General features: G+C 40.2%; 1 long non-coding RNA gene across 2 annotated transcripts; it reads right to left on the reverse strand.

Annotated features, from left to right (window-relative positions):
* Positions 1-1506: 1506 nt before the first annotated feature.
* Positions 1507-25406, reverse strand: LOC120788142. Of its 2 annotated transcripts, XR_005707193.1 has the most exons (5): positions 25213-25406; positions 22248-22483; positions 21922-22007; positions 10044-10125; positions 1507-2833 (listed from the first exon to the last, which is right to left on the reverse strand). It is a non-coding gene; the product is annotated as an uncharacterized LOC120788142 (long non-coding RNA). The 2 variants fall into 2 exon arrangements; XR_005707192.1 differs by lacking the exon at positions 10044-10125.
* Between the last annotated feature and the right edge of the window lie 1358 nt (positions 25407-26764).

A 26764-nucleotide genomic window follows, 5' to 3' on the forward strand; every position in this document is an offset into this window, starting at 1 on the left:
GCATTCCGCTCGTACCACAACCATGGGTACTGCGTTAGCCATTGTGGTTGAAAGTAGTACTTTTTCTTCTTCACTGGCTCAGTGGGTCTCTCCCTGACGCCTGCACTCTCATCATCAGTTGTGTCTGTCAGAACCTCTCATTGGCTCTCCCTTTACACCAGCCTCCTCCTCTCTCACCTCATTTAGTTTTTTAAAATAATCAGCCATAGTCCACTTCATCTTTGTAACGCGTTAACAGCTAAATGGATTGTTTAGTGCATTTCATCAAATGAAATTAAATCAATGATGTACTTCTTTTTTAATAAAATAATATATAATTGAACGTATTTATGATGTGTTCAAAGGCTTAGAGGGTAGAGATGGCACTACCGGAGGGATTAATCTGAATTTATTTTTTTCGCCCTGTGCCTGGATTCAACCTGCAGCTCAAATCCCCTCCCTGCTTATCACCATCTGTCCTGTTATCTCAACCATTACTGCCCCACCCTTTACTTCACCCTCACCTTCTTTTATCTCTCTTTGTCTCATTTTCACCCCCCATATTACACCCTCAACATTACTCGCCAAAGTAGACTAGGACAGGCGGGATATTTTCAGGCTCAGCTGCACCCTCCCTCTCTGTATATGTATGTGTCTTCTAGGGTGCAGACCATGCTGCGCTCAGGCTATGCAGTAAACCTGCTCAGCCTACAGAGGAAGACAGAGGGTGAACACTTACCTCGACATAGAGGGAGTGCAGTAAATGTCAAACCTTCTGAGAGAAGTGCTGATAGGGCACTCAACCAGGTAGCTCATTACTTCCCGCATAGGTTGTAATTAAAGAGGTATAGTATATATCACATCACAGTCTGCATAGAGGCTGGACAAAAGGCCACAATCTGAATTGGTGGATGATCATTAAAGAAGTAGTTACTTCTAAGGTCTTAGTAATGACACTACATCAACCCTGCTATGCACTGTCACCACCACTCTGTCATCTACTCTGCATCTTTTTGCGAAGACACTGAATGTATGAATTTATAACATACATGTGTGTTTTGAATCTGTGATGTCTTGAAAATCCAGTTAAATATTCGGTCAAGTCACTTTTTTTAGTGCAAAAAAGGTTTTTTTTGCACATTATCTTCCAGTTAACTGCACATAAAGCACAATAAATGTGTGAAAATGTTCAAAATAGAGTTTGGTGTGAGACAGCAAGAGGATGGACAGCATCCAAAGGAGGAGGAGCAAGAGAAGATGGTTGGACTCTGTAAACCTTCTAATTGGACTTCCTGGTTTGTTATTTATGAGAGCTGCAATGATTACCTGATTATTTGATTACTCGGCAGAAAATGAATTGCAAACTATTTCGATCAGGATTGATCGTTTTAGTCTCTTTTCAACCAAAAATGCCAAACCAATTCCTCTGGTTCCAGCTTCTCAAATGTAAGGATTTAATGCTTTTTTTTAAATTCAATTAGGAAAGACACAAATTAACAAAAATGCAGAGACTCTGTTTAATAAAGACTTTGGCATTGACCCGGTGGAGTAAAAAGATGTATAGGGATAGAGGCCTATGAAAAGCAGCCAATCTGAGATCCCAAGAGGGAGATGGGGCTGATTGAGGGGCAAAGTTGTGAGCGAGAAAACATTGGTAAGGTGGTTTAAGTTAGCACAGAACCCTGTGAAATCATTGGCTAATAGTAGAGAGGTGGAGCCTCAGTGTGATGATGAGATAAGGCTGGCTGACTTGTTTTGTGAGAAATTATAACAGGCATTTTTAACCATTTTCTGAAATTTAACAGACCAAATGATTAATCAAAGGATTAATGGAGAATAAAAATAATCATTAGTTGCACCCCTACTATTTATCTTTCAAAAGTAACCTGTAGCAACATCAGCAAAGCTGCTTTAGTTTTTTGCTTGTGGTACGGTTGTTGGTTGCCATACAAACTTCTTTTTGCTAAGACCACAAAGTTTTTCTTCAGCTTAACTGAACCCTAAAGGAATAATTTTACATTCAGGGAAATACACTTATTAGCTTTCTAGCCGAAAGTTAGATGAGAAGGCAGCTTGTGGTTTTACAGCTAAATGGCTGCTGGCTGTAGCTTCATATTTACTGTACAGACATGAGAGTGGTATTGAACTTCTCATCTAACTCTCAGCAAGAAAGCAAATAAGTGGGTTTCCCCAAATGTTGAAGTATTTCTTTAACCATCACACTGGAAGTGATCCTCCAGTAAGATCCAAAAATGCTCAAATGGATTTTTTTGGTAGGGAATGACAAATGTGACCTATTTTGACCTTAGTTTGGAGGACTTTTTGTTCGTGTAACGTTTCAGCACTAATTAACTGAGGAAAAAAATCCTCCTTCTGTTGGGCTTGGAAAAATTGATTTGATGCAGATTTTTGTTCATAGTCATGTTTGTGTTCCTGCAAAAGGGGTCATCGTGGAATACAGCAGAATAAAAACCAACATGTTCAAACAGTGGCATCAAAAATCCCAAAGGATTTCAAAACAAATTCGACTTACATATAACTTGATGAGATTTTGCCCCCTCTCATACCTTTATCCTCATGTAACATTACCAACACACAGTACATATGCACACACAGACTGGAAAGCAGTTAAGAAATCTCCCAGTTGTGGTCTCAGTCAGGGCAGCTGATGGCTTTGAACTCTGCTCCTCTGGGATCTTTCCTGTCCTCCTCCTGAGGCATGTGGCACCCAGAGGCCCGACTCTCACTGCTGTGAATTCATGAATAATGACAATTCGCAGGCTCTCTGACATATACAGTGTGATCAGATCGGCTCCGTACCCGTGACCTTCCATGGCAGTTGAGGAAGACGAAGCTAAAAGGAAGAGAGGGAAAAAAAGAGTCAGAATGGTGTTAAGATCAAAGAAAGCTCCGCTGCGGGATGAAAGCATCTGATCAGAAGCTTTGTGAATTCACTTAGATGCCAAGTTGTTGCCAGGTTGTTATTTCCCTCATGCAATGATATATAGCACATTATATCAGTATGTTTCCCCAGTAGACATCAGTGAAGAAAAAAAAACCCCACCGATAGTACTGTTCCCTCACTTTATTCAAATGCCTTCACATCCAACTCAGTGCGAATATTTTTCTGAAAAGCTCTCTCAAACCCTCTCATAGCTAGAGGCCATGAGAGGGTTTTGCATAGCTATAGCGCACGGTAAAACGCTGAACAGTCTCTTGTCAGCTGGCTTTCAAACACACATCCATCATCTCCCCAAACAGTGTCAAATTAGCAGTACACTAAACAGGTGGCTTGCCAGCATATGCCAAGGAGCTAGCAGGAGAGAGATTGAGGTCATGTTTGTTTAATTGCCTCAGGGGTAAAGTACCAGATGGTTTTGACTTCTTATTTCTGTGATGCAGGAGTGAGTTGTGTAACAGTAGTACATGTTGTAGTGTTAATGGGCAATTAGAGCTCGCTTCAAAGTTTAAAAATATGGTGACATTAAAATTGGATATTTGATTTGGAGTCTTCTGCATTACCATTCATGTTTGCACCTTTAGGCATCAATAAATGCAATGATAGCAGTTGTTAACTCTCTGTTAGGGAGTGTGAAAATTATTAGTGGAGCTCTGTGTTATTGTGAGCAAAGCTGAAAAAGTTCAGAGGCTTTATGTGATTACAAGAAAATTGAATCATCCAGTACAGAAATTATCTTTAGCACTAGAAGAAACAAGATAATACCTGTGAGACAGTTTTCTAGTGTGGTTTATCAAGTCTCTGCTTCAGTCGGTAACATTAAAATTACGTTTGCAGGAAAACCTTATCTTATCTACCACTTTGACCAAGACAGAAATATCCCAACAACTGTTGGATAGATTGCAGTTAAATTTTGTAGAAACATTAATGGTTTTCAGACGATATTTCCTAATGATTTTGGTGATCCTCTGTCCTTTTGTCTAGCACCACCAACAGGTGGACATTTTTAGTTCACACTGGAATGTCTGGACAACTAAGAAATGTATCATGGCACAGGTAGGACTAGTAAGATGTTCCATTGTTAGGTCTACGGGATTGACTAACCACTAATGGCTGTACCAGCAATTCACAGAAACATCTTTCACTAAATGCCTTCGACTGCCAACAACAAAAAAGGATGCAGGCCTTAAAGGAACCCTGGTGAGCTTGGCTAGCTTTCCGCTGCCAGTCCACTCATTCCTTGCAACGTAGCTTGACTGTGTAGTTGGGTCAGCCCACTCCTCGCCATGAAATTTTTTGTGGACATTCATGGTTCATGGATGAATCCTACTGACTTTAGTGATCACTTGACTTTTTCTATAGCAATGTGGGGTTGACATTTTTTTGTTTGTTACTGAAATATATCAACAACTATTGGATGGATTGCCATCAAATTTGGTACAAACACTCATATTCCTCATAGGATTGATTGTAATAACTTCCATCCCTTGACCTTTTATCTGGCACTGTCATCAGGTCAACTTTAATATGTACAGTGCTTTGGTTTAGGACCAAATACACCACAGTATTTTATATTACGGTTTAATGTTTTATGCTTCCTCTCATTTATTTTTTCATGTAATTTTCACTTTAGCACTGTAGTGTACTCTAGACTTTTGTCTCAGTGGCATCTTTTTGCCATATTAACTCTATATGTTACTAGTTTTATATGTTACTTGTTCTTATGCAGCTTTTAGCCAAAGACAATTTTCCACTCTGGTGGACAATTTTGAAAACAGAACAATAAAATGTAAGACACACAGAGATTTGGTTTTTAGAAAATTAAAAGGTCCCATATTGTAGAAAGTGAGATTTTCATGTGTTTTTTAATTATAAAGCAGGTCTACGTGTTCTTTTAAATACTGTGAAAGTATCAAAACACTAAATCCAAAGAGAAATGCGCACAGCCCATATTCAGAAACCGTGCCTTTATACGAGCCGTCAGAACTTCAGTAAGGTTTAGATTTCACAACTTTCCAGCCACCTCCCTCAGCCATAACTCCAGCACGGCCCAACCAGACCAACTGTTAGTTATTGTTGTTTTAACTGTATTAACAACACAACACCAACTGGTTATTCTTTTGCTGAGCTAGCGACAAGACAGAAAAATGTTGAGGAGACATTGTACAATTGTTGAATGTCAGGAAACAGGAATCAGCTATTTTCATCATCCCTGATGAAGGTCGGATAGACCAAAAATGTTGTAATCCAATATATATTTTCATCACCAAGCAAGACAGTGAGTGGAAGTTCTTTTCTTTTCTTTTTTATTTAATTTTTATAATGTGAACTTAATATTATTATAAACCAATGGTGATAATTATTCTGTTTAGTAATTCAGTTTAACTCTATATGCCCACAATTAAGCATAGTCTTCGTCATATTTATGAATTCATGCATAATTTACCATTCTAACCTTTGCCTCAAAGGGCCATAGTCAACCCAGTAATTGTTATGTGCATTTTATAGAGAATATACACCCAATCATAAAGGTTCAAGGCCAGGATGGTTAATCATGCAGTTATGAGCGGATGATTGCTGGTTCATTCTTCTTAGAACCTAATGAACAGGAGAATTTGTAAACTTTGATACCAGAATGTAATGATTTTTGCAAAGTTGAACATTTGCTAGTTAGACAGATCTACCCAGGGAGTCTCCTTGCAGCATACATGCTCGCGTTTGGTGGGCATTTTTGCATAGTTACCATAAGTAAACTGTTTTGAGGAAAAAGTAACGTCTGTAATTTACAGCTTGTAACCTCGACTCTATCAGTAAGTTACAACTACACCAGGAAAGCGTTAGCTACCTACTATAAAGCAAGTATAATTGGATCAAATGAGTTTTTACATCTATAATTTTTAAAAAATAAATAAGTCCCAGTTAGTCAACAGACCAAGTTGATTGCAGCTGTACACAGCATTACTGCGATGTTAATATTACCTTGTTATGTTACTCTTTAACAATAACATGCTAAAAAAATCTGACAAAAACGTAAATTACCATTCCCTAAGGTTCTGTTGTAAGCGTGTTTGAGGAGGTGGCTGGTTTTCTCCTTCCGTCTCTGATTCAGTGTCTAACTCCAGCTCAAACATGTAAGGTCGGATAACATTTTCCTCATAGGTGGAGATCGCCATTTGCATTTACCGGTGAGTGGTACCAAGCTACAGTAGGCTACAATCCATTGCCTGTAGTTGGCCTGGCTGTGCGTCACTCAGAAAACAGTCAGCCAATCGGAAGAGAGACTCATTAATATTAATGAGAGAGACACAAAACACACTGTTCTTGCTAGAGCCCCTAGAGAGAAGCGTGAGAGAGGACATGTAAAACTATATTGAGATGGTTTTTGGTACTTAAAACCAAAAACATATCTTCTTATGAATATCAAAACTTCAAATAAAATCTGTGTGTAAAATATGGGACCTTTAATGCAGACCTGACAAAACTGAACTCTAATTGGGAATGTGAACCAGTGCCAATGAAAGGTTGTTTTGGTTGAATCCCCCTGTGGTTTCTGGATGTGCTTTTAAGTATAACACTTCATGTGTAATCTACTTTTAAGGACTGTCACACACCCAGTTTTTTTTTTTTTTTTAATGTTACAGATTGAAAACAGCTACGGCAAAGAGAAGCAGTTTGTTTAATGTTCTGTATCTTAAACATAATATGATAGCCATACAATATATCACACTTTAATATATTTCATGTTAATATTAATGTATTGTATTCCCTCCATCCATCCATCCATTAGCTATACCGCTTATCCTGTGATGGTCGGGGGGGCTAGAGCCAATATATATTGTATTGTAAGAAATGTAATTTTTCTGTATTTTTCTTGATGGGATTTTATGACACATTCTGCAAAGTTGTTTTCCCGCGGTCCTACATTTAATGCGGTGGATAATGTCCATGGGATACAGTATAATGGTATTCTGGCTGCTGAAAGTCTCATCTTTCCTGTTTTCTTCAGCGTGTAAATTGGATCCAGTAATTGCCTCAGGCACCAAATGAGATGATTTAGACAGCAATTTGTGGAAGACAACTTTGAGGTCAGTGGAGTCCACCCATTCATTTGCATTTAGTTCTGTCTTTCTCTGGTCTTCTCAGTTGTGCAAAACGAAGAGTTTTTTCACAGTCACAATTCTGTCAGAATTTAATACCTAGAGTTACACCCTATTAGACAGAGTGTTCCTTCTGCTTCACACCATTTAACGGTGATTTCACTTCTAATGGTACAACAGGCAGCTATTACCTATCTGCGGTATCATCTCCTTCGCTTGCTTGACGGGTGTTACATTGTCCATTAAATATTAAGCTATAGACAGGAGTTTAAGTTTTGGATGCGTGGACATAGGTGTTTTTTATAGATTATGTAATGGTAATGTGTGAGTTAGAGGAAGGTGACCGGGTGGTCAACTACAGTGCAGAGCCCTCATTATTCCGTAACCCCCCCCCCATGCTTTTATAACAGTGGACTGTTACCACTATGAAGCTGGGTCTTAACTTGTCGTTCTATTTCTATTGTTATTTCATTTAGCTATTGCATTATGCATGTGGGGTTATATTACTGCAGTCTGTATTAGATTGTTGAAGAGGCTGCCGTTGCTTGGGATTGCCTGAAGGGTTTTCCCTCTTCTGTCACTCTGCCACGGACCCACATTGTTGCACAATAACTGAAGCCTGTGGCCTTAACATCACAGAATGTGTTTCCAATATGACTCCTTTCAGCCCCCTGTTCACAATTACCAGTAATGACTCTTTCAAGCCACCAGGCAATTTCTCATGAACTCACATCCATAGTTGTAGTGTCAGACTGTGTCTCAGCTGCAAGACAAGGCAGCTCTACAACTTCTGTCAGTTTTTTATTGCACAGTTACCACCCAAAATACAGTAGAGCAAATGGTGTGTTTAACAAGGTTTTCGACAACTTTTAGACATGGAAGGACCTGCATGGCTTAGAAATGGCACTGCCAGTCCTTCCACCATTTTGTTTCAGACTGAAATACCCCAACAACTATTTGATGGATTGCCATGAAATGTTCTACAGATGTAAATTTTCTTCATTACTTAACATCTTGTTGATGGATTTGAAGATTTAGTACAGACATTCATGGTTCCCAGAGGATGAATCCTACTGACTTTGAGGATCCCCTGACTTTTCTTCTAGCATGCCACGAGGTTGACATTTTTTGTTTTGAAATGTCTCAAGAGCCATCGGATGGAATGCAGTCAAATTTGGTACACAGATTCATGTCCCCCTCAGTATAAACTATCATGACTTTGCTGATGTTCTTACTTTCATCTAGTGCAGACATCAAGTCAAAATTTCTTTTTTTCCATACTTTAGTTTGCGACTAAATACCAGCAAAAGGCGTAAGGTGCGCATCAGCCTCAGCTGACACTGACACTCTAAACTAAGATGGTGGACATGGCAAAAATTAGACCTGCATGTTAGCATGATCATTATGAGCATGTTGTCATGCAGGTGTTATCATTTACATGACTCAAATCCCGGCTATCTGCTAGCATGCCTGTAGACTGTTGTTTCTAAGTTCTGCCTGATGAAAGTCAGGCTGATATGGGGAACAAGAATCTGATCATTACAATTTCAAGGCCTAATTTGTGTATGTGTGTAAGTGTGTGTGGTAATCGAAACATTACCCTCTCATTCATAAATGAAAAAAGATGTGGAAAGGTATTTATACTGAACCATGCACAAAATACCCTCCTGTGGTATTTTGTGTGGCCTCTGGCTTGAACATTTACCAGTAATGTTACTACTGACTCCCACCAAATTATGATGGCTATGATTACACAGAGTGTATATTTAGCAGTTTGAAGCACCTTTTGTAATTTTTTCTGAATCTTTTGAAGCATTTTGAATGCTGCTTTGAGCTCCAGGCATTTCACTTTTATCCACCCAGCATGCCTTGCAAGTTCTCTAGAAATGCTCCAAGCAAACAAAATGGAAAATGGATCAACTCTGAGGACAAACACTGCGCTTTTCCTCTACTGGACAACCATGCCTGGTGCTTTAAACAAGGAAAACAGAGAAGTTGGTGATGTTTTGTCTTAATAGTTAGTTCAAATTCGCTAATCTTATACTTAGGCTAAGTGATGTGAGAAAAGGAGGCTATTGAGTCATCCTGTGGAGGCTGCTCAAAATAAAAGCACTATGTTTGTACCCTACAAAAGATGCCCTGTTTGATTAGACCCACTATTTAGTGTAATGATTAGGCTTTAATCTATTATTCTACATCTATTATACAGTAGAATATAACAGAATATTGTAATTCTCCTATGCAGGATCTTCTTAGTGTGATATGGGGAGATTATTATTCAGTTCTAACTGCATCAGAAATGAGTGATAAAAGCATCTTTAAAATGTGACTGTCAGACTGCAAATAATATACACATTGTTTTTAATCCTAAATACAAGATAGTTTCTACTAACCACAAGTTAACTGTAATATATTCATGTTGAATAAGAGATGATTTGTACTTGTATGCAATTTTTATTTTGCTCTTAATGGAATTCAGCCCCAAAGATATAAACGCAGAATCCCTGATAAGTTTATTGAACCATTAGAGGCTTCCCTCCCTCCCTTTAATTGTGGTAGAAGGTTGAAAGAGAGCTAAAGTTTCTGATGGCACAGCATTATTGGATGTGAGAGTCATGACGTGGCCAGAGTCGTCTCCTATCCCAAGGACATCTTCATGTTCAAAACCCTGACTGCACTCCCACAGGCTCATGTACTTTACTCCAAATCCCTTTTGCCCAGACTACTTTTGAGCTTGTATTTTTTTTTTTTCAAGTGCTTTGGCAACTGCTTCTATAGCTTTGATTGGCTGTAAAACAAAAACAACTGTATGTATTTGCATCTTTTGGCCTCGAGTAACTGAAAAGAGAAACTGAAAGGGGTCCCTGTGTTATTGATCCTTCATGGATCTGACTCTGCAGACAACACAACCTTCATTGTTATGTAACTAAAGCATTCCTTGAGGAATCTTAAAGCTGCCTGCATTCACAGTTACAGACACCTGAAACTTAAAGCACTGGCTAGCTTACCCATGCCTACAGTGTTGGATGACAGGGAGCCGCAGCAGTGTAGTGAGTCCTTCCCCTGAGTGCTGAGGAGAATCTAGATATTCTTCAACAAAAACAGACAAGCAGCCTTTGAGCAAGAAAAAAAAACATGTTGTCCTTGTTAGCCAGCGCAGAACAGAGTTATGTAATGTTGATGGAGAAAATCAGAAACATCTGATTCACTTGTTGATGAATCATTGATGACATTCAAAGATTTCCTCATTCCTTAATTTTATTAAACACTAGTTTCATAAGTTTAGGGTAGTCCACAAACTGTTACGATTGATTTTGATAATTAGGATGTACAACAGCTGCTGGTCACCACCTTGTATTAATCAGCTGTAGTTGGGCAAATATCTTTGTGTGTGTGAATGTTGCTGCTTAAATACTTACTTTATATACGGTATACACTTGTGCAATCTCCATCTTACACTAACATCTATGTCAACTTCACCCCATCATTATCCACATACAACTGGAGCCCTCTGCCTGTTAGAAGGCATAGATTGAGATATAGATAGATGTCCATTAAAGGCTAGAGCTAGCAGCTGGTTAGCTTAGCTTAGCACAAAGACTGGAAACATGGGGAAACAGTGACAAAAATCTGCCAAACGGCACCACAAAAAGCTTACTAATTAACACGCTATATATCGTTTGTTTAATCCGTACAAGACCGAAGTGTAAAATGTTTTATGGTCGGACTGTTTCTTTGCCGGGCTAAGCAAGTTCCTGGCAACCCCATGGTAACAACAAGACTTTGTATATATTACAATAAAGAACATATTAATTATTGATCTTTGGAGGTGCTGGTTGGTGGATTCTATTACCTTCACACAGTGCCATGCTAGCTGTTTTCCCCCATTTCCAGTGTTTGTGCTAAGCTAAAGCTATTGAGCAGCTGGGTATGGCTGCATATTTAGTATACAACCATATAGTATTAATCTTCCTAACTAACTTTTGGCAATAAAGTAAATAAGCGTATTTCCCAAAGTGTCGAATTATAAAGGGAATAGGTTATAAAGGGAAAGATGATACTGTAGCATGTGAGGCCAAAGTTGAAAATATTTACTGTTTTGTAAATAATCACTAATACAGCACAAATTGTCAACCTGCCAAGGAGCACAGATTACAAGAACTATAGGCTAGGATATAAATTTATAGATTAAGTTGGAAAAAAAAAATCCACTGTGGCTGGAGCATTTGGGGCTATTTAGTAAACTGATTTGATTTTGCTTTAGATTTCTTATTTGTTTTACTCTTTAAGGTGGCAGTTTTGAAGATTTTCATTTAAATAAATGTCTGTTAAGTCACTATCTATCGCCGAATGACGTAACACAATGGTAACTGAGCCTGTGGCCCACTGATGAAAGTACTGCAATATTTATATATTTGCAGTATTACGAACTGCGCATCTGTGGCAAAATTCCCCCCCAAAAAAGTATGAATACTGGCATGTTACTGTACATTGTGCCTACTTGCAGCAGAGAAACACATATGGAAATACAAAGGACATCTTGCAGAAACCGGTGTTAGTTATACTGTAATAATTTCCTATCAAGCCAACCGGTTAGATGTTGCATTTGCATCTTCAATGAGTGACAGTTATGAACTCTCTGAGTTTCTTTGTTTCTTTTTTCATTTTTTTTTTTTTTTTTTGTTTCCTCTTGCAAGTTTTTCTTTGTCTTTCTTACCTGTCCCCCTTTCACACCAAACCCCTTAGCCCCAGGACTTAAAATAACAAGCCCTGTCAGTTTCCTGAGCAGGCAGCCCGGTGTGCAGACATACACACACATGAACACACATCTATCCTTAGGCACAGCACAAGTATAGACTTTCTAATGCACACTAGTGATTGTGTATTGCACTGATTGCTGTCAGTACCTACAGTAGCCTTCTTAAGTCCCTTATGGGTTCCTATTTCATTTCTCAAGTGCCTGCCATTTTACCAAGCATCTTCCTCCTGCTTCTTCACTCCCATGACTTCAGTGCTAGAGAGAGTGAGGAATGAGCAGAGGGAGGAGAGGATTGAATCTTTCCCCAGGGTTTGAACTCAAGAGACTCTGCACAAAAATCCCAAAATGTATCATACCGAGGGGGGGCTTCTCTGCTGCTTTCAAGTTGAAATGGCACGAAAAGGAGTGAAGAGGGCAGTTTGCCTGCAGATATGTGACTGCAATGGCAGTTTAAACCATTCAATATATAGAAGGTTAAAGCAAATAGATGTGATTATGCCAATGGGTTGAGATGTATCTCTAATCTGCCACTCACTCTCTCTGCCAGTTGTTCATGCAGGCTTAGTGGCAGGTTCAAAGCAGGACTTGTGGGATTTTAGCCGGGTTGATCTGCTGATTTGTCCTAATGTGCCTCAGCAAAAAAACTTTTTAATTCCTGCATGAAAAATGTTTATGAATCCTCCAAAAACCTTTCACTTGACCTTGCATCATCACATCATGATTGATTTATAAAGGTGACTCTTTCCAAATCTTACAGGAATGGAATGGGGTTCAGCAAAAGGCAACAGGGTACTGATACCCTGGGTGTCCAGTTCAGCCCTCACATTAATGTGGTAAAGACTAGCCTGCCTACTATTTTATTGAACAGGTTTCTAATCAAGAATAGGCTGAGGCAAAGGAGATTTGTCCAGCTGCTAAATGTGTACTTCCAAAAGTCTTCCCCACTTACTTCTCACGAGCACCTTTATTGCCTGACTTAAAGATACATTGTGAAAACACTTTAATGAACTACAGCTCCCTTTGATTTCAAACAGTTGTTGGATCTGGTCTAGCCACACACAATCTGTGCTTTTACATCACTGAGGAGAGGCTGCTAATACTTTAAAGAAACCCTTTGGGAAAATATTATAAAAACCAAGAAACTCTTCCTTTAACTAATTTGTTTAGTTAATGCAGAAGCTAAAAGCAATAAATAGTAAAAATGTATCAAATGTTAAAGGATTCAGAAGAGTTAGGCTGAATAAAGAAACAGTCCGAAACTCCAGTCCAAAAGTTGCTGTACATTTGGTTTGCAGACGCCGGATGATGCAGACAAATCATCAGCATCCATCGCAGTCCAACATTTAGAGGCCTGGCAGCCTTTGAAGGTTAATTCTTACTTTAATGCCATTTCTTAAACATTAAACAATCATCAGCACAATCATTCTTAAATCTGATTGCACACATTCAGCTGTTATCATTGTACTTTTAAAACGATAAATCAAACATTTTTCCTGAGTATATACCAATTCAGTGATTAAGGTTAAACGTCTATATACGCTCACTGAGCACTTTATTAGGAACACCTACACAACTACTTATTCATACAATTATCCAATCAGCCAATCATGCAGCAGCAGCGCAGTGCATAAAATAATGCAAAGACAGGTCAGGAGCTTCAGTTAATGTTCACATCAAACATCAGAATGGGGAAAAAATGTGATCTCAGTGACTGGTTTTCTGGTTTAAGTATTTCTGAAACTGCTGATCTCTTGTGATTTTCACACACAACAGACTCTAGAGTTTATTCAGAGTGGTGCCAAAAACAAAAAAAATCCAGCGAGCAGCAGCTCAGCGGATGGAAACACCTTGTTAATGAGAGGTCAGAGGGGAATGGCCAGACTGGTTGGAGCTGACAGAAAGCCTACGGTAACTCAGATAACCGCTCTTTACGACTGTGGTGAGCAGAAAAGCATCTCAGAATGCACAACAAGTCGAACCTCGAGGCGGATGGGCAACAAAAGCAGAAAACCACTTTGGGTTCCACTCCTGTCAGCCAAGAACAGAAATCTGAGACTGCAGTGGGCACAGACACACCTCCAGGCTGGTGATGGTGTAATGGGTTGGGAAATGTTTTCTTGGCACACCTTGGGCCCCATAATACCAATCAATTATTGTCTGAATGCCACAGCCTATCTGAGTATTTACCATGTACATCCCTTTATGGCCACAATTTGCCAATCTTGTGACAGTTATTTCCAGCATGATAATGCAACATGTCACAAAGCAAAAATTGTCTCAAACTGGCTTCATGAACACGACTATGCGTTCAGTGTACTTCAGAGGCCTCCCCAGTCACCAGATCTGAATCTAATACACCTAAGACACCTTTGGGCTGTGGTCAATGGTGAATATGCAGTTGACAAATCTGCAGAAATTATGTGACACAGTCATGTCAACGTGAACCAAAATCTCAAAGAAATGTTTCCAACATTTCGTGGGAGCCCGACCACAAAGAACTAAGGCTGTTTCAAGAGCAAAGGGAGGCCCTGGTCAGTATTAGTGTGGTGTTCCTAATAAAGTGCTGCATTAGTGTAGGCTATATTTCTTTTACTCTAACGTTTAAATTATGTTTGTGTTTAACCTCCATCTCCTCTTGCTGCTGTTTTCTCAGTATCACTGCTCTTTCTCTTTAGGCCTTTGAACCTCATTTGTTGGTGGCAGATCAGGTATAAGTGACATGTAGGTTGAATGATCGACAACAAGTTGTGAATCTCCTGTTGTAGAACAGGCTTGTTGTTTTTCTCTTTCTCCAACTGTGGCCTTTTCATCAGGGCTCTGTCCAGCCCAATTCCTTGGCTCAGCAGGGCTGTTGTAAGTCATTCTGCTTTGTGGAGGCCTACATGGCCTCCTGAGTTTAGCATAGTCTGTTTTTCTGGCCTTTTTGACAGTGCCGCGACAAAGAGGTCAGTGAAGCAGATGAGGATAATATGTCTGCACAACTGATCATCAAACCATAGTGGATATGCTTTTCATAAACATTTACTAACTTTTTTGATCTAGAGTAACCAGGGGAAGAGGGACAACTTTCCTTTCTCCATAAAAGTTGTTATGTTTTGCAAAGCATAGTCAGACAAAAAAAGAGAACAAAGATATGAAAGGCACAACAAAGTTTGAAAACTCTGTGTGTCTCGTTTGATGAGAGTCCTGTCCTGTTGTCCCAGGGGAAGGTGTGTGTCAGGGCAAGGCGGATTGTTACCACACTTCTTCTGGTCTGCTCCAGGTCTCCCTGAGCTGGTCCAATCAAGGGAGAGCCCGATCCTTTCTCAAAGCCTTCTCGTACGTGCCAGAACACTCTGTTACCTTTTGAAATCACACCAGAGCCAGAGCCAGAGGGGGCTTGCCTGCTGTCATATGGATAACACGCTTCTCATTTCTGTTCCTGGCCGGAGTCGTGGCACTCCATGTGAGGTGTGTGAATAAGAAACGTAGCGTCCAGCTCCATCCTTGTTTCACATCGACTCACTTCACTACATGCATTTTAAGTTTTGGATCAGAGAAGGCAAAAACATGAGGCTGTTTACTGAACTCTCTCACACTCTTAAGTAGATCCTCCTCTTCAAAGTAAGGGTGAATTATCACTGTCATCTCACACCGGCACATAAATCTTAAGTCCATTAGGAGCAAAGCAGAGAGTGAGAGCTAATGTCAGCACTGCTACCAAAGGGCTTCATAGTTTGGAAGACTTTCCAAGGGGATGATGATAATATTGCAGTTATTACATTTTCATGACTTCTCAACACTCCTACAACTCCCTGCTGGTTAAAAAAAGAAACAAAGCGCCATATCTGTGTTGAAGCACAATAATTTAAAACTCAATTTCCTTGAGAAGTTACCAAAGATTTTGTGAATACCTACAGAAAAAGACATAGTTGTATTAAGCAGTACATTACACTTGATACCTAAAATATGAGACAGACCACAAGAGACAGGGTGTAGCAGAGCTGACACAGAAGTTAAAGGAAGATACTGCTTTTAAGTGTTGCACTTTGTTTTGCTGGGGCTCGTTTGGGAACAGTGTGAACTTTTTAATGTTGTTGCAGTCGTGATAAGATTCCTGCAAAAAGCCTTATTACAGTGTAAATTATTGTTTATTTGCCACAACTACAATCAATGTCAATGAGTATAACCTGGGGTTTTCATTTCTACATTATCAATGATCTTATCTGGCGATAGGGTTGAACTGATAGCCAAATTCAAAACCTGTTACTATTGAAATTAATCATATCAAATGAAGCTCTGCTCTGGTGCACTTGAGTCACTAATGCAGCAACAGCAATGACAACCCTCACCTCATGTGCATTTTTGTCCCAAAGTCTTATAAAGGGTGACTTTATAGCATAATGATATATAGAACGACCCAGTTTCCACTGTACAGTAATGTAATAGTGCTTTATGAAGCCAGTCTGGGATATCAGATTTATAGCTGAACAAAGTAGTGCAGTTAAGATTTTTCAGGGCACTGGCAGCACAGAGGACCCCCCATAGGGCACTGATCCTTGTTCTTTGGAAGAAAATAACTTATTATTGTTAATTCAGCTCAGGAGCCACTTTATTATCAGAAGCAGTACTTTGTCCCCTCAGTGAGTGAGAGCTGGTGCTTAAACCCTCAGTCTTTGTTCTGGGCCTCAAACCGGGAATCAAGAACAGAGAATGCTACTCGGAGGTGAAGGAGTAGAGGCAAGGATTCAGCAAAGCGTCAGTTCAATGACACTTTGTACAACTCGATTTAGTGTTTGGTTTGGATGGTGACTTCGTGAACTTTTTCCTAACCATCCGATGTATTTTAAAAACTGAGTTTTGTGTATTCCAGAGTTAATGTAGCATTTTCATCGCACATTATGACTATCCCAAACAATATCACAATTACATGGAACAGATGGAGTCATAGTGCCTAGATTAATAAAAGCAAAATATCTCCATATGTCCCCTAAAGACTGAACTAGATAGATAGATTTCATAATGCTTTGCTGATACTGCTTCTTTTTCTGCTTGTGGGATCTTTTTCTATCTTACATTGTTATTTTACAGAGGAATACAACTTAATTTTGCCCTTTTTAAAAAATTTTATATTATATTCAATTATGCTACGTACTTCAGTAGCCAAAAGCACAATCAACATATTGCTTTTTAAATTATACCTGTCAGCTCACAGATTTATGCATGTGGGTCCTGATTTCTGCTCTCTTCAACACTGTTTTGACTTGTGATCACCAGAGCGGAATTGGCTGCATATCATGAATTATTCTTATAATAAATTCTGCTAAGTGAAAATGTGATCAAGAGACGCCCAAATCTGGACTGTCAAATGGTGCACTGGTCTGTCAGACTGAGCAGGATTAAAAAATATACCTCTTACCTATTCAGACTACTGACTTTGCCTTTTTGTTTAACAGAACAACCTTGGGAAATTTTGACGTTTTCTGTTTCTAGATGCAAAGATACGGCAGGACATGACAGTCACCCATAGCAGGACACACACATCAAAGGACCAGACAGGATGCAGAAATGTACACAACTTGATCTGACTCCTGGCATGTATCACTGCAAAGTAAACAGCAAACACTGGCTTTCCTCTGCATTACTTTGCATATATTTTCCCTTGAGTCATTCAATATACATGCATTTAGCTTAATACCACACAGCAGACATGAATAAAGTGGTCTTAGCTGTTGCTATAATTAAATCCCATAATTGAAACCGGAGGGATTATATGTTTTTGTTCTTGGCTCTAATCACCATTCGCTGCTATACGTCAGCCGTGTGAATATGATTGTCATGCTCTCTACATAATTGAGTGTAAAGCTATGCTAATGTCAAAGTACAGACCTGTGGGTAAATGCCAGTTCCTCGCTCTGTCCCCAGCCTCCCTGCAGCATCCTGGGGGGCGGGTTTGCGCCATGCACACGTCGTATAGTGTGTCATACAGTAATTACCAGCTGCACAGCCAGAGGTTTGCCCTCTTTTAACATCTTTATCTCAAATATATCTGTGTCGGCTTGTCTCCTCTCTGCTGGATGGGTCTGCCTCTGCTTGTTTTGTTTTTTTTCCTCTCATGAAGCAATGCAGCATCACAAATAATAAGGCTGTGTGGTAATAGCGGCACCTGTAAAGTCCATCTGAAATATTGAGTATGGATGAGTGCACCGCAGTTTTTATTCGGATTGTTTTGTTCATGCATCAGTTAGGACGCTGAGGATATTTTCCAACACACACACACCCAAAGAGTCTTTTCAGCCTCAGCGTCAAAGCTGCTGCCAGCTCTACCTCTGTCTCAAGCAGTGTGTGTTCTTATCGCAGACACACGCGCGCGCACAGACGCGCACATACGCGCACATACTCACGCCTACATGCGGCTGTTTATTGGTCCTGTCTGGTCAGGTAGAGGGCGGGTACATAAAACTGAGCCAGGGTTGTGTGTCTCTAAGCCTTGTATGCATGATCTGCATTATGACTGTTATCCATCAAGCAGTGAGACGTACAGTGTGATGGAAATCTGCAGCCATTTACCCCCACATGGGTCCTCTTCCTCCCTTTGATGGCAACCCTCCTCATTGCCCGCAACTCCTTACTCATCATTTCTTTGCATACGCCTTGCCTATGCATGGGGGGGTTGCAAGCTGTATGTTCATGCTTATTGAACGGTTAGATTAATTAGAGGCAGTGAGTGCTGTGATCTGCGCTAAAGTCCTTCATGTTGAACAGAAGAGGTGGGCTTAAAGCAGGTGCAGCAAGTCCACTCCTCGTAGTCCCTGATGCTTTACTACAGCTGTCAACCGCTGCTCACTCGCTCACACACTCACACACACACCAGCGGCTCGAGCAGCCCAACGGGCAGAGCTTGTTAACCGCTGCGGAGCTGGGTTGGACTAGAGTGGACCAGGATCGGGGAAGAATGAGTTAGTCTTGACCTGAGAAGGGTTTATGTGTGCCTACACTTCATTGGAAGCACTTTTTTCTGTCTTATAGTCGCAGGTGATGATTAGCATGAATGACACAGGTGGTGTATTGCAACAATGGAATATAGTTGCTAGCATACTAAAAAGCTTGTACAGTCATGTTTTTTTTCTGTCTCTGAAATCTAAAATTAGATCCATCCTGAACATCAGTTCTACAGAGAGGATTATACACACTTTTGTTTCTTCTCACCTTAGCTACTGCTGGTGAGAAGTTTGATGTTTACGTCCCTTTATCAAAAAAGAGATATAGAGCTAAGAGCAAGCACCATATCTCTAAGATGTGTGTAGTAGTAAAATCCCAAGAAATATACTCTGTGTGCAAAAGTATATTAAGAATATACTCTGTCAGTTACAGTATAGACCAGAATGTATTGGACATTGATTTTAACTCTTAACATTGATTTTAATGATAATCAAACTCAGTGATTGGGCTTGCAATGAGTAATAGAAGTATTGTAATAAATCTGAGTTAAGAAAATGTTTGGAAATATTAAAGTTTAAAAAAAAATGTGGCCTAAGACACCTTGGAGATAGTGGTGTCAGGCAGATTTACCCAGGCAGGACGGGAGAGTTGGGGATTTTCCAAAGAGACTGACACCATTATGTCCTGGTGGATATGGAGGATGTAACCAAATATGGAAAGCATTACACCATCATTTCCCGATGAAGTGAAGTTCATTTTTTAGGAAAGACGGCGGAAACCCACCAGCAAGGAGGGGCGATTTGGGGTATAAAAAATGGGTTGGGTTTCCAGAGCTAACTCGGGTTTATCCCTTGTGAAAGAATAAACTCCATTGCATTGAACTCTGATCATCTCCAGTGAGTTTTTGTGAACTTTTTGAGACTCCAGTCACTCATCAACTTCACTGAAGTTAAGTTATGGAAGAGAGGTCCAGAGATACACTCGGGCCCTGATCTGGGCATCTTTTTCTCCAACATATGGTGCTTTAAGATTTTTTTCGCTGGATTTCAGGTGTTTTAGAGGAGATTTCTGACATTGAACTTGTACATTTGCATTGCCTGGAGTTATTGTAAATTTCTGAACTTTTCATAGTCTGGTCTGTGTCTAACCTGAGATCCTCTGGCACAAACCAACCGTGTGTTCCCATACCGTTTCCCAAAACACTTAAGACCAGGGTGTCACTCTTTCAAAAGTCATCAGTTTCTGACTTAGCGTGAATTAACACAGCCCATATAGGTTCTGAGGATGAGTGTGGCGAGAAGTAGGCAGTCAGACCGGGTTGTGAAGCTTTTCAATCTGAAAGGAACCTCGCATTGCACGGCCAGCTGAGCTACAGAGACTTTAAAGGCACCCAGAGGCACCACTGGGAAAGGGTCAACTTTACGCAAATGTCCTCTGACGCAATACGAGTGACAACCAGTAACAGCCCTATGTCAGACTCAACATGTAAGACCTCCTACCGCCTACCAACTATATGATCCTACCTCTGATACACATTCATATCCCCTTTATTTTCTAGCAACATGCAGCCATAACTTACATGTGCACAATGACCTGATGAGGTGACATGCTGTAAAACGGGGCAAGGGCGGATATTTAACTCAGAATCAAGGGCTCTCTGACAGTTTTATAATTAGTATTCAACAATAATTGGGTGAACCTGAACCTTCTTCTCTTCTTTAACGTCTTTGGTATGAGTGTGTAAACAGCTTACTTTCGTAGAAAATTACTTAATCCATTTAGCTCACTTCGATTTTACACAGTTAATGGACAATGGAGAACTAAATATTTCCCAAACAGGGTAACAAGCTGATTTTAACTTCCAATTTCATTAGTAGCGGTTGTGGTGAACCATCAGTCAGGACCAGATAAGTCGATGAAGTGTCATGTAAACCACACACACAGATATACTTTGATTTATTGGTAATTTTAAAAAAACAGAGAAACTCATCCGCGGCCATGACATTAACAATGGCAGTAACAACCGGTGTGTGTGGTAGAGTACAGAGATTGGTATGCCTCTGTGACACACAGCCACACACACATCAAATAAAAAAAGGGTAGGAAGAAGCCATAATGTGTGTGTTTGTGTTTGGGATGGGGGAACGTGCTTTAGGACGGCATAGAGGGAAGTGCCAGTGATTTTAAAACAATGACTTTTTTCCAAGTTAATTGGAAGCCAACACAGCATGTCCCTGCCTTGTTCTGCCTCCCTCCCACATGGTCTCCTGTGCCACCAGGCCCCATTTATGGAGACCAAATCTGAGCTGCATGTGAAGGTCTCTGTGTTTTGCTGTAGTTGAAAGACCCTGAGTGAAGGCTTTTCCCCGGAACCCCTGAGGGAAGTCAGCATGGGTTTTTACACGGAGTATCTGAGAAAGGATTACTTTTGGTTCACATTCGTCCAAATTATCTTAGCTTTCTCTTCACATTTTATACGTGGACTTTTATAATGGCTCATTAGTTTATTTATAATACAGATGTGTTCGTTCTGTGGATCACTGTGATACCAAAGTGTTACACTTGGAAAAGGTAATGAAAACTGGACTTTCAGTTATGTCCAAAGAGATTATGCTGGAAACTGGAAACTTGTGTCTTTACTACATATTGATATAAGTGATGGTTGTTTCTTTTCATAATAATGAAAACAATGCAAACCACGATGAAGATATATATTGAATTCACTCCCTACGCTGACACTTACCAGTTTAATAAGATTACTGGGAGCAGTCTCACACGTATTTGTACTCACATTGGTGCAAAAGTAAGATCTAAAGTAACAAAAACAGAACACAATTTACTCAGACGGAGAAGATGAAGTGACACAACATGTAATTGAAGAGGCGATGCCCCCTCCTGCGCCCTAATGCACCTCTGCCCCTTTTAATTTGCCTCCATGCGACGTACTAGTTGGTCCTAATAAACCGCTGAAATCAAAGGATTTCATTGCCCTCTTTTCATCCTGCTGTCATTCACAGACAAAGGTAGACGAGCCATCTGACAGCTTTCTCATTATTAACAGGGCCGTTACTATAGTTACAGTTTCATTATATTCTGGTCAAATTTTTTTTTTTTGCCGCTATAATCATTCCTAAACAAAAATCCCAGTCATTCACCAAATAGTTTCTATGCTTAGATACGCAGCACCCAGGTCACTTTGCACATACCTCGTTGTCCGGGCTTTTTTCTGTAAATCTTTTCGTCAGAGAGGAAATGAATAGATGGAATGCAGCATGGCTCATTGAAGTCACATCTGAATAGGTGGAATAAAAAAACCAGCAAATTACATAGCATGTATTGTGCCTGAATACCAACACTGCCAAGGTCAGGAAGATTCTTTTGAAGTACAAAATAACACTGCGACTGGTTTGTGGTGTCAGTGGTCACATGTATTCTTTTTATCTGCACAGTGATTATTTTTCAGGTGAAGAAGTTTCAAGGTCAAGGAAAGAAATGCCCCTGTTAAGCAGTTTTTGTTTTTTTGTTTTTTTACCTGCTATTCACCTTCCTCTACCATCCATTTTTGACCATCTGTCCGATCTGTCTGCATCCTCTGTTGTGTCTCATTTCCATGTCAGTGCTGAGAGATGGTCACCTCCAATTAGCATCTGTCTCCTCGGGCTGATCAGACAGTCAAGTGCTGGAGTTCATGGGTTCCTTTCTTTCTCTCCCATCCATTTGTTGTTTTCTCCTACTGAGTCTTTTCAGTATTGACAATGGCCTCCAGCTCTGCAGTCACATTAATTGGATTTTAAAATGGAGCCTTTTTCTTTGCGTACATCAAAGGTTTTATTTCTATTCATTAATAACTGAATTAAGACATACATTTCTATGAGAGTGTATGTGTGTGGTGGGGTATCCCAATAAGCCTTTGTAATTCATCCTTAGCCTGAATTTTGAGTAGAGCACATCCACTCTGCACTTTGATATACAGGTGATGAAATAAGAGGTAAAAATGATGAAATGAAACAAATAATCTTAACATAGGTAACCAGAGGGATAAATGACTGCTAAATCAAATCAGACTTTATTCATGCAAGGTCTCTCTTCCAAGACTGCACTGCAAATGGCTTCACCTTCAAAATGAAAAAAATCTACATAAAAGATACAGGTCTGTACTGGAATTGTTAGTGGTGGTTAGTCGTGGTTTGGTTTATTCCTGACGACTAAACCAAACCAAAACCGACCTGCTAAACAACATAGTTCCCTCAGGAGTGTGTCTAACTCAAGTTACTAAAAATTAGTTGTTCATTAGATGTGACATCAGCTTTGATTTTCGGTGCCATTTTTCTCTATGGAGCTTTCATAAAATTTATTCCATCCATGCAAAGTTTCAAAATGACCTCCCGACAAAAGGTGCAGAGAATATCTATATTGGTTATATGGAGGAAATCTTAGCGAACATTAGATACATGTGAAAGTCACCATCACCACTGAGCCTCCACTCTCACATTAAAAGGCATTTATTGTGAGACACGTGCAGGAAGGACACTACTGTGTGTTACAACTATACCAGATACTGGAGAGCTCAGAATCTTAGAACAACAGCATAGAAAAACAAATGACCCAAGGACACTACATCAAAGTATCCACGGTCTCTTTACGCATATCGGCTTACAGCTGCAAATGAACATAGTTGAACAAAGAGAAGTATTTGATCTGGATCAGGTTATGTTTGGCCGTTACCAGTACGTGTTCTTAATAAAATCTGTATAATTGCTAATTCTGACCAATGGAGGATCAGGGTGCAGACGTTCTAAGGTATATTTAGATATATTTGGGTAAAAAGTGAGTATGAAGATGTTTTTTGTTTTGCAAATAACTGGGTCATCATTACAAATCATTGAAACATTGGAGCAAACTGCAATGATTTTCACACTATATTACGACCACTGAAAATATCAATAATAAATCCTCTTTAAGTTGCTCAGAACCATTCATCATACAAAACGTCACTTGTTTCCACATATACAACAATTCCATCCGCTCCTTTGCATTGGGAAAACCATTTACACGAAGCATTTAAATACATACAGACACCTAAAAATCAGGATGTCATTTTTTAGCGTTTTGTTTGCCAAGAGATGGCAAAGGGCATCTCTGAATCTAGAACATCCATTTTAACTTAATATTGTATTAAGTTTTTTTCCAGCTAATTAGAGTTCCTCCCAAATTAGACTCATTGTTTTGCTATAAAGGCCAATGCCAGCAATGGCTGGGAGTTACGTAATGCTCCATGCTAACACACTGCAATAAATGACTTACTCACCACTTCCTTTTTACTTTTAAGACACTTTCCTCCAACGGCTACCCTCCTGTGTGCTGGTATTTTCATTTTTAAAATGGGCTGTTATTGACATTTACTGAGAAAATAGGTAAAAATGTCGAGCCTTGTACCTGCAGCTGTACCTTCCTGGCTGTATTTGCATAATAGTTTCAAGTTTCAGCGGGGGAAAGAAAATACTTTTTCAGTTTCAGTGTTTTTACACATTTGCAACCTAAAACATTTCTGTACTCCTGGTGCCAAACAAGGCAGGCAGAGAGTAAGACTCTGGAAAGTTCTTTGTCACTTTGGGACATGCAATGGTAGGCAGGTGTGGAGACACAGGTCTCTCTCTACCCTCAACCATACACACACACACACACATTTTCTATGATTCTAGATGAGTCCTGGGCAGAGCTGGAGGAGTAGTGTGATTGCACAGAGGAGCTGGTCTTTTGTCTTTATCCCATGAATGAACAGAACGCTCATACTGATTGTGAGTGGGCTCTCCCAGATGCCTTTCACTGTGAGAAGGCCCACGGGATTTTAACTGAGTTAAGCATTGAGGTTAAATGCCTGCTTTAATCAGAACTATCCAGATTAACTGAGGCAGCCCTGCTCCCTCAGGGGTTGATTACTTTACTGGCTGACACTGCAGTGACTTGTGGGAGTAGCATACAACATCAGGTCAAACCCAACAACTAAAAATGTGTTCAGCGTGCTAAGAACAGCTAAAGTCTAACCAGTAAAGATAATTTTGAAACACTGCATGCATAAACACTTTCTTGTGTCTGCCACTGAGGTTGGAGCACTGACAACAGGCCTGCATGACGGGTCTCAAGGCTCTCCTCCGCCTTTTCTCATCGCTGTGCAGGACCGTCTTGACTTTAGTGTGTCAGCACTTCACTCTGAATACAAACCAACACCCATCTCATGATGTATGAGAACCCAAAGAAAGACTCCGCTCTCTGGAGAGCCCCTGTTCTGAGGAGGCTATTTAGAGCTTTCTCTCAGCCAGCGCTCACATTGCTGTTATGTGAGGCTCGTCATCTGCATTTTTTCTATCATGATTCGACATGGTTTTCCAGACAGGGACTCTTCAAGTTTTGGTTCTGAATGTGGTAGTGTGGTAGTAGAGAAAGGCCAGTTGTTACAAGTGGATATTGGCTTGTTTGTATGAAACCCACAGCCTTACCTTAAACAGCAAAGGGCTACAGCACATGTGGAGGTGGACTGTGTCGCATTGTGATCAAATCTCAGCCAGGTCTACACGCAATCCATACAGCGAGACCACATTCGTTAGAAAACAGCGTTGAAAGGTCCCCTAACTCTACCCTTTCCTGCTAACTCCCCTAGCAACCCCGGCAAAAGCTACAGGTAGCAGCAGTAGCTAACATATCTCCCCTCACAAAAAGTGAGAGAAATGAATGACGCCCATCTATGGCATAGTGTTCAGCTGATCTGGTACTTGCCATGTTTGGTGACAAGTTAATAACTGACTAACTTAACTGCATAAGATCAGGTTGCAATGCAGGCGGAATAAGATAACGTGAACACTTAAGATACTGTATCCAGATACAGATCATGTTGATACCAGGTGTAAATGGGGTCTGACTGCTTGGTAACATTGGTTGGACGCTATAATATAAACACAAAATCCGTTGTAACTTAAATGTCACTAAAGCTTCAACTGGAGAGAGGAAACATAGAGGCAGATGAAAACATCAGATCTGTGTGGCGCAATGATGAGACTGTTACGTTCCTCAAACTAATACACGAAACGAACATAAACACCACATTTCCATCCTGTTCGAGGTTCCAGTGGTGCTCTTTCAATAACGTCATCTCGTTGCATCCTCTTCTTCCTCTATGGTTTAATGGCAACTGGGGAATTAGTGGCACGAACTGTGCGTCTCGATACGTTCAGATTCTCAGCCCTCTGAAGCCCTCTCTTTTTGCAACCTTTATGAGAGAAAAAAAACAAGCTGTTTCAAGCTGATTGAGTTACAGGGCAATTAGTGTTTATGTTCTCTGATGCCTGCATAATAGATTTTGAGAGTAACACAGATGTGATCCTCTGCCTCTCTGTGTGATTCTCAACAGGATCTGCAACATAAAAACACCCCTGGAGTCTATTGCTCAAGGACACTTCAGCAGGGTGGATCTAACTGGAGCTTAAAAACAACAACAAAAAAAGGGAGTTAGAAAAAGAATTAAGCTCATGTTCAAACTGGCATGTGAACAAAGGAGGCTTTGGATCCAGGTTTTTGAGGAGAGTGAGCACACAGCAGGCATCTCAGAGCAACAGGCCCCTGTGGAGTTTAAATGGAGCCGTCCATGTACAGCATGCCATGGATACATGTGCAGTATTAAGGAGCAACAAGGGGGCATTTGAAAGCCAGCTGTGCCGTGATGCACACATCCAGGAGATCTCACCGTTAATGTTCTGCAGTACAGAACAATGAGCATGACTTTTCTCTGCCTCACTGTCCTACTGTAAACCTGCTGCTGAATCTGGAGTATTGTCTAATCCTCCCAAGTAACCATGAGAGAGTCGATGCAGAGAGCCTGTCACAGCCAAGCCTCTCAGATCATTTATTATTGATTCTGCAGACATGAGGTGGGTGGAGCAAGGAGGATAGAAAGAGACAGAGGATGTGAGAGAAAGTCAGTCATAAGACCTATTTAGAAAAAGAAGATGTAAAACATGATGTAGAAGAAAACAATTAGGAAAAAGACGGGAAGCA

Source organism: Xiphias gladius, chromosome 3, assembly GCF_016859285.1.
Source record: "Xiphias gladius isolate SHS-SW01 ecotype Sanya breed wild chromosome 3, ASM1685928v1, whole genome shotgun sequence".
Classification (NCBI taxonomy): domain Eukaryota; kingdom Metazoa; phylum Chordata; class Actinopteri; order Istiophoriformes; family Xiphiidae; genus Xiphias; species Xiphias gladius.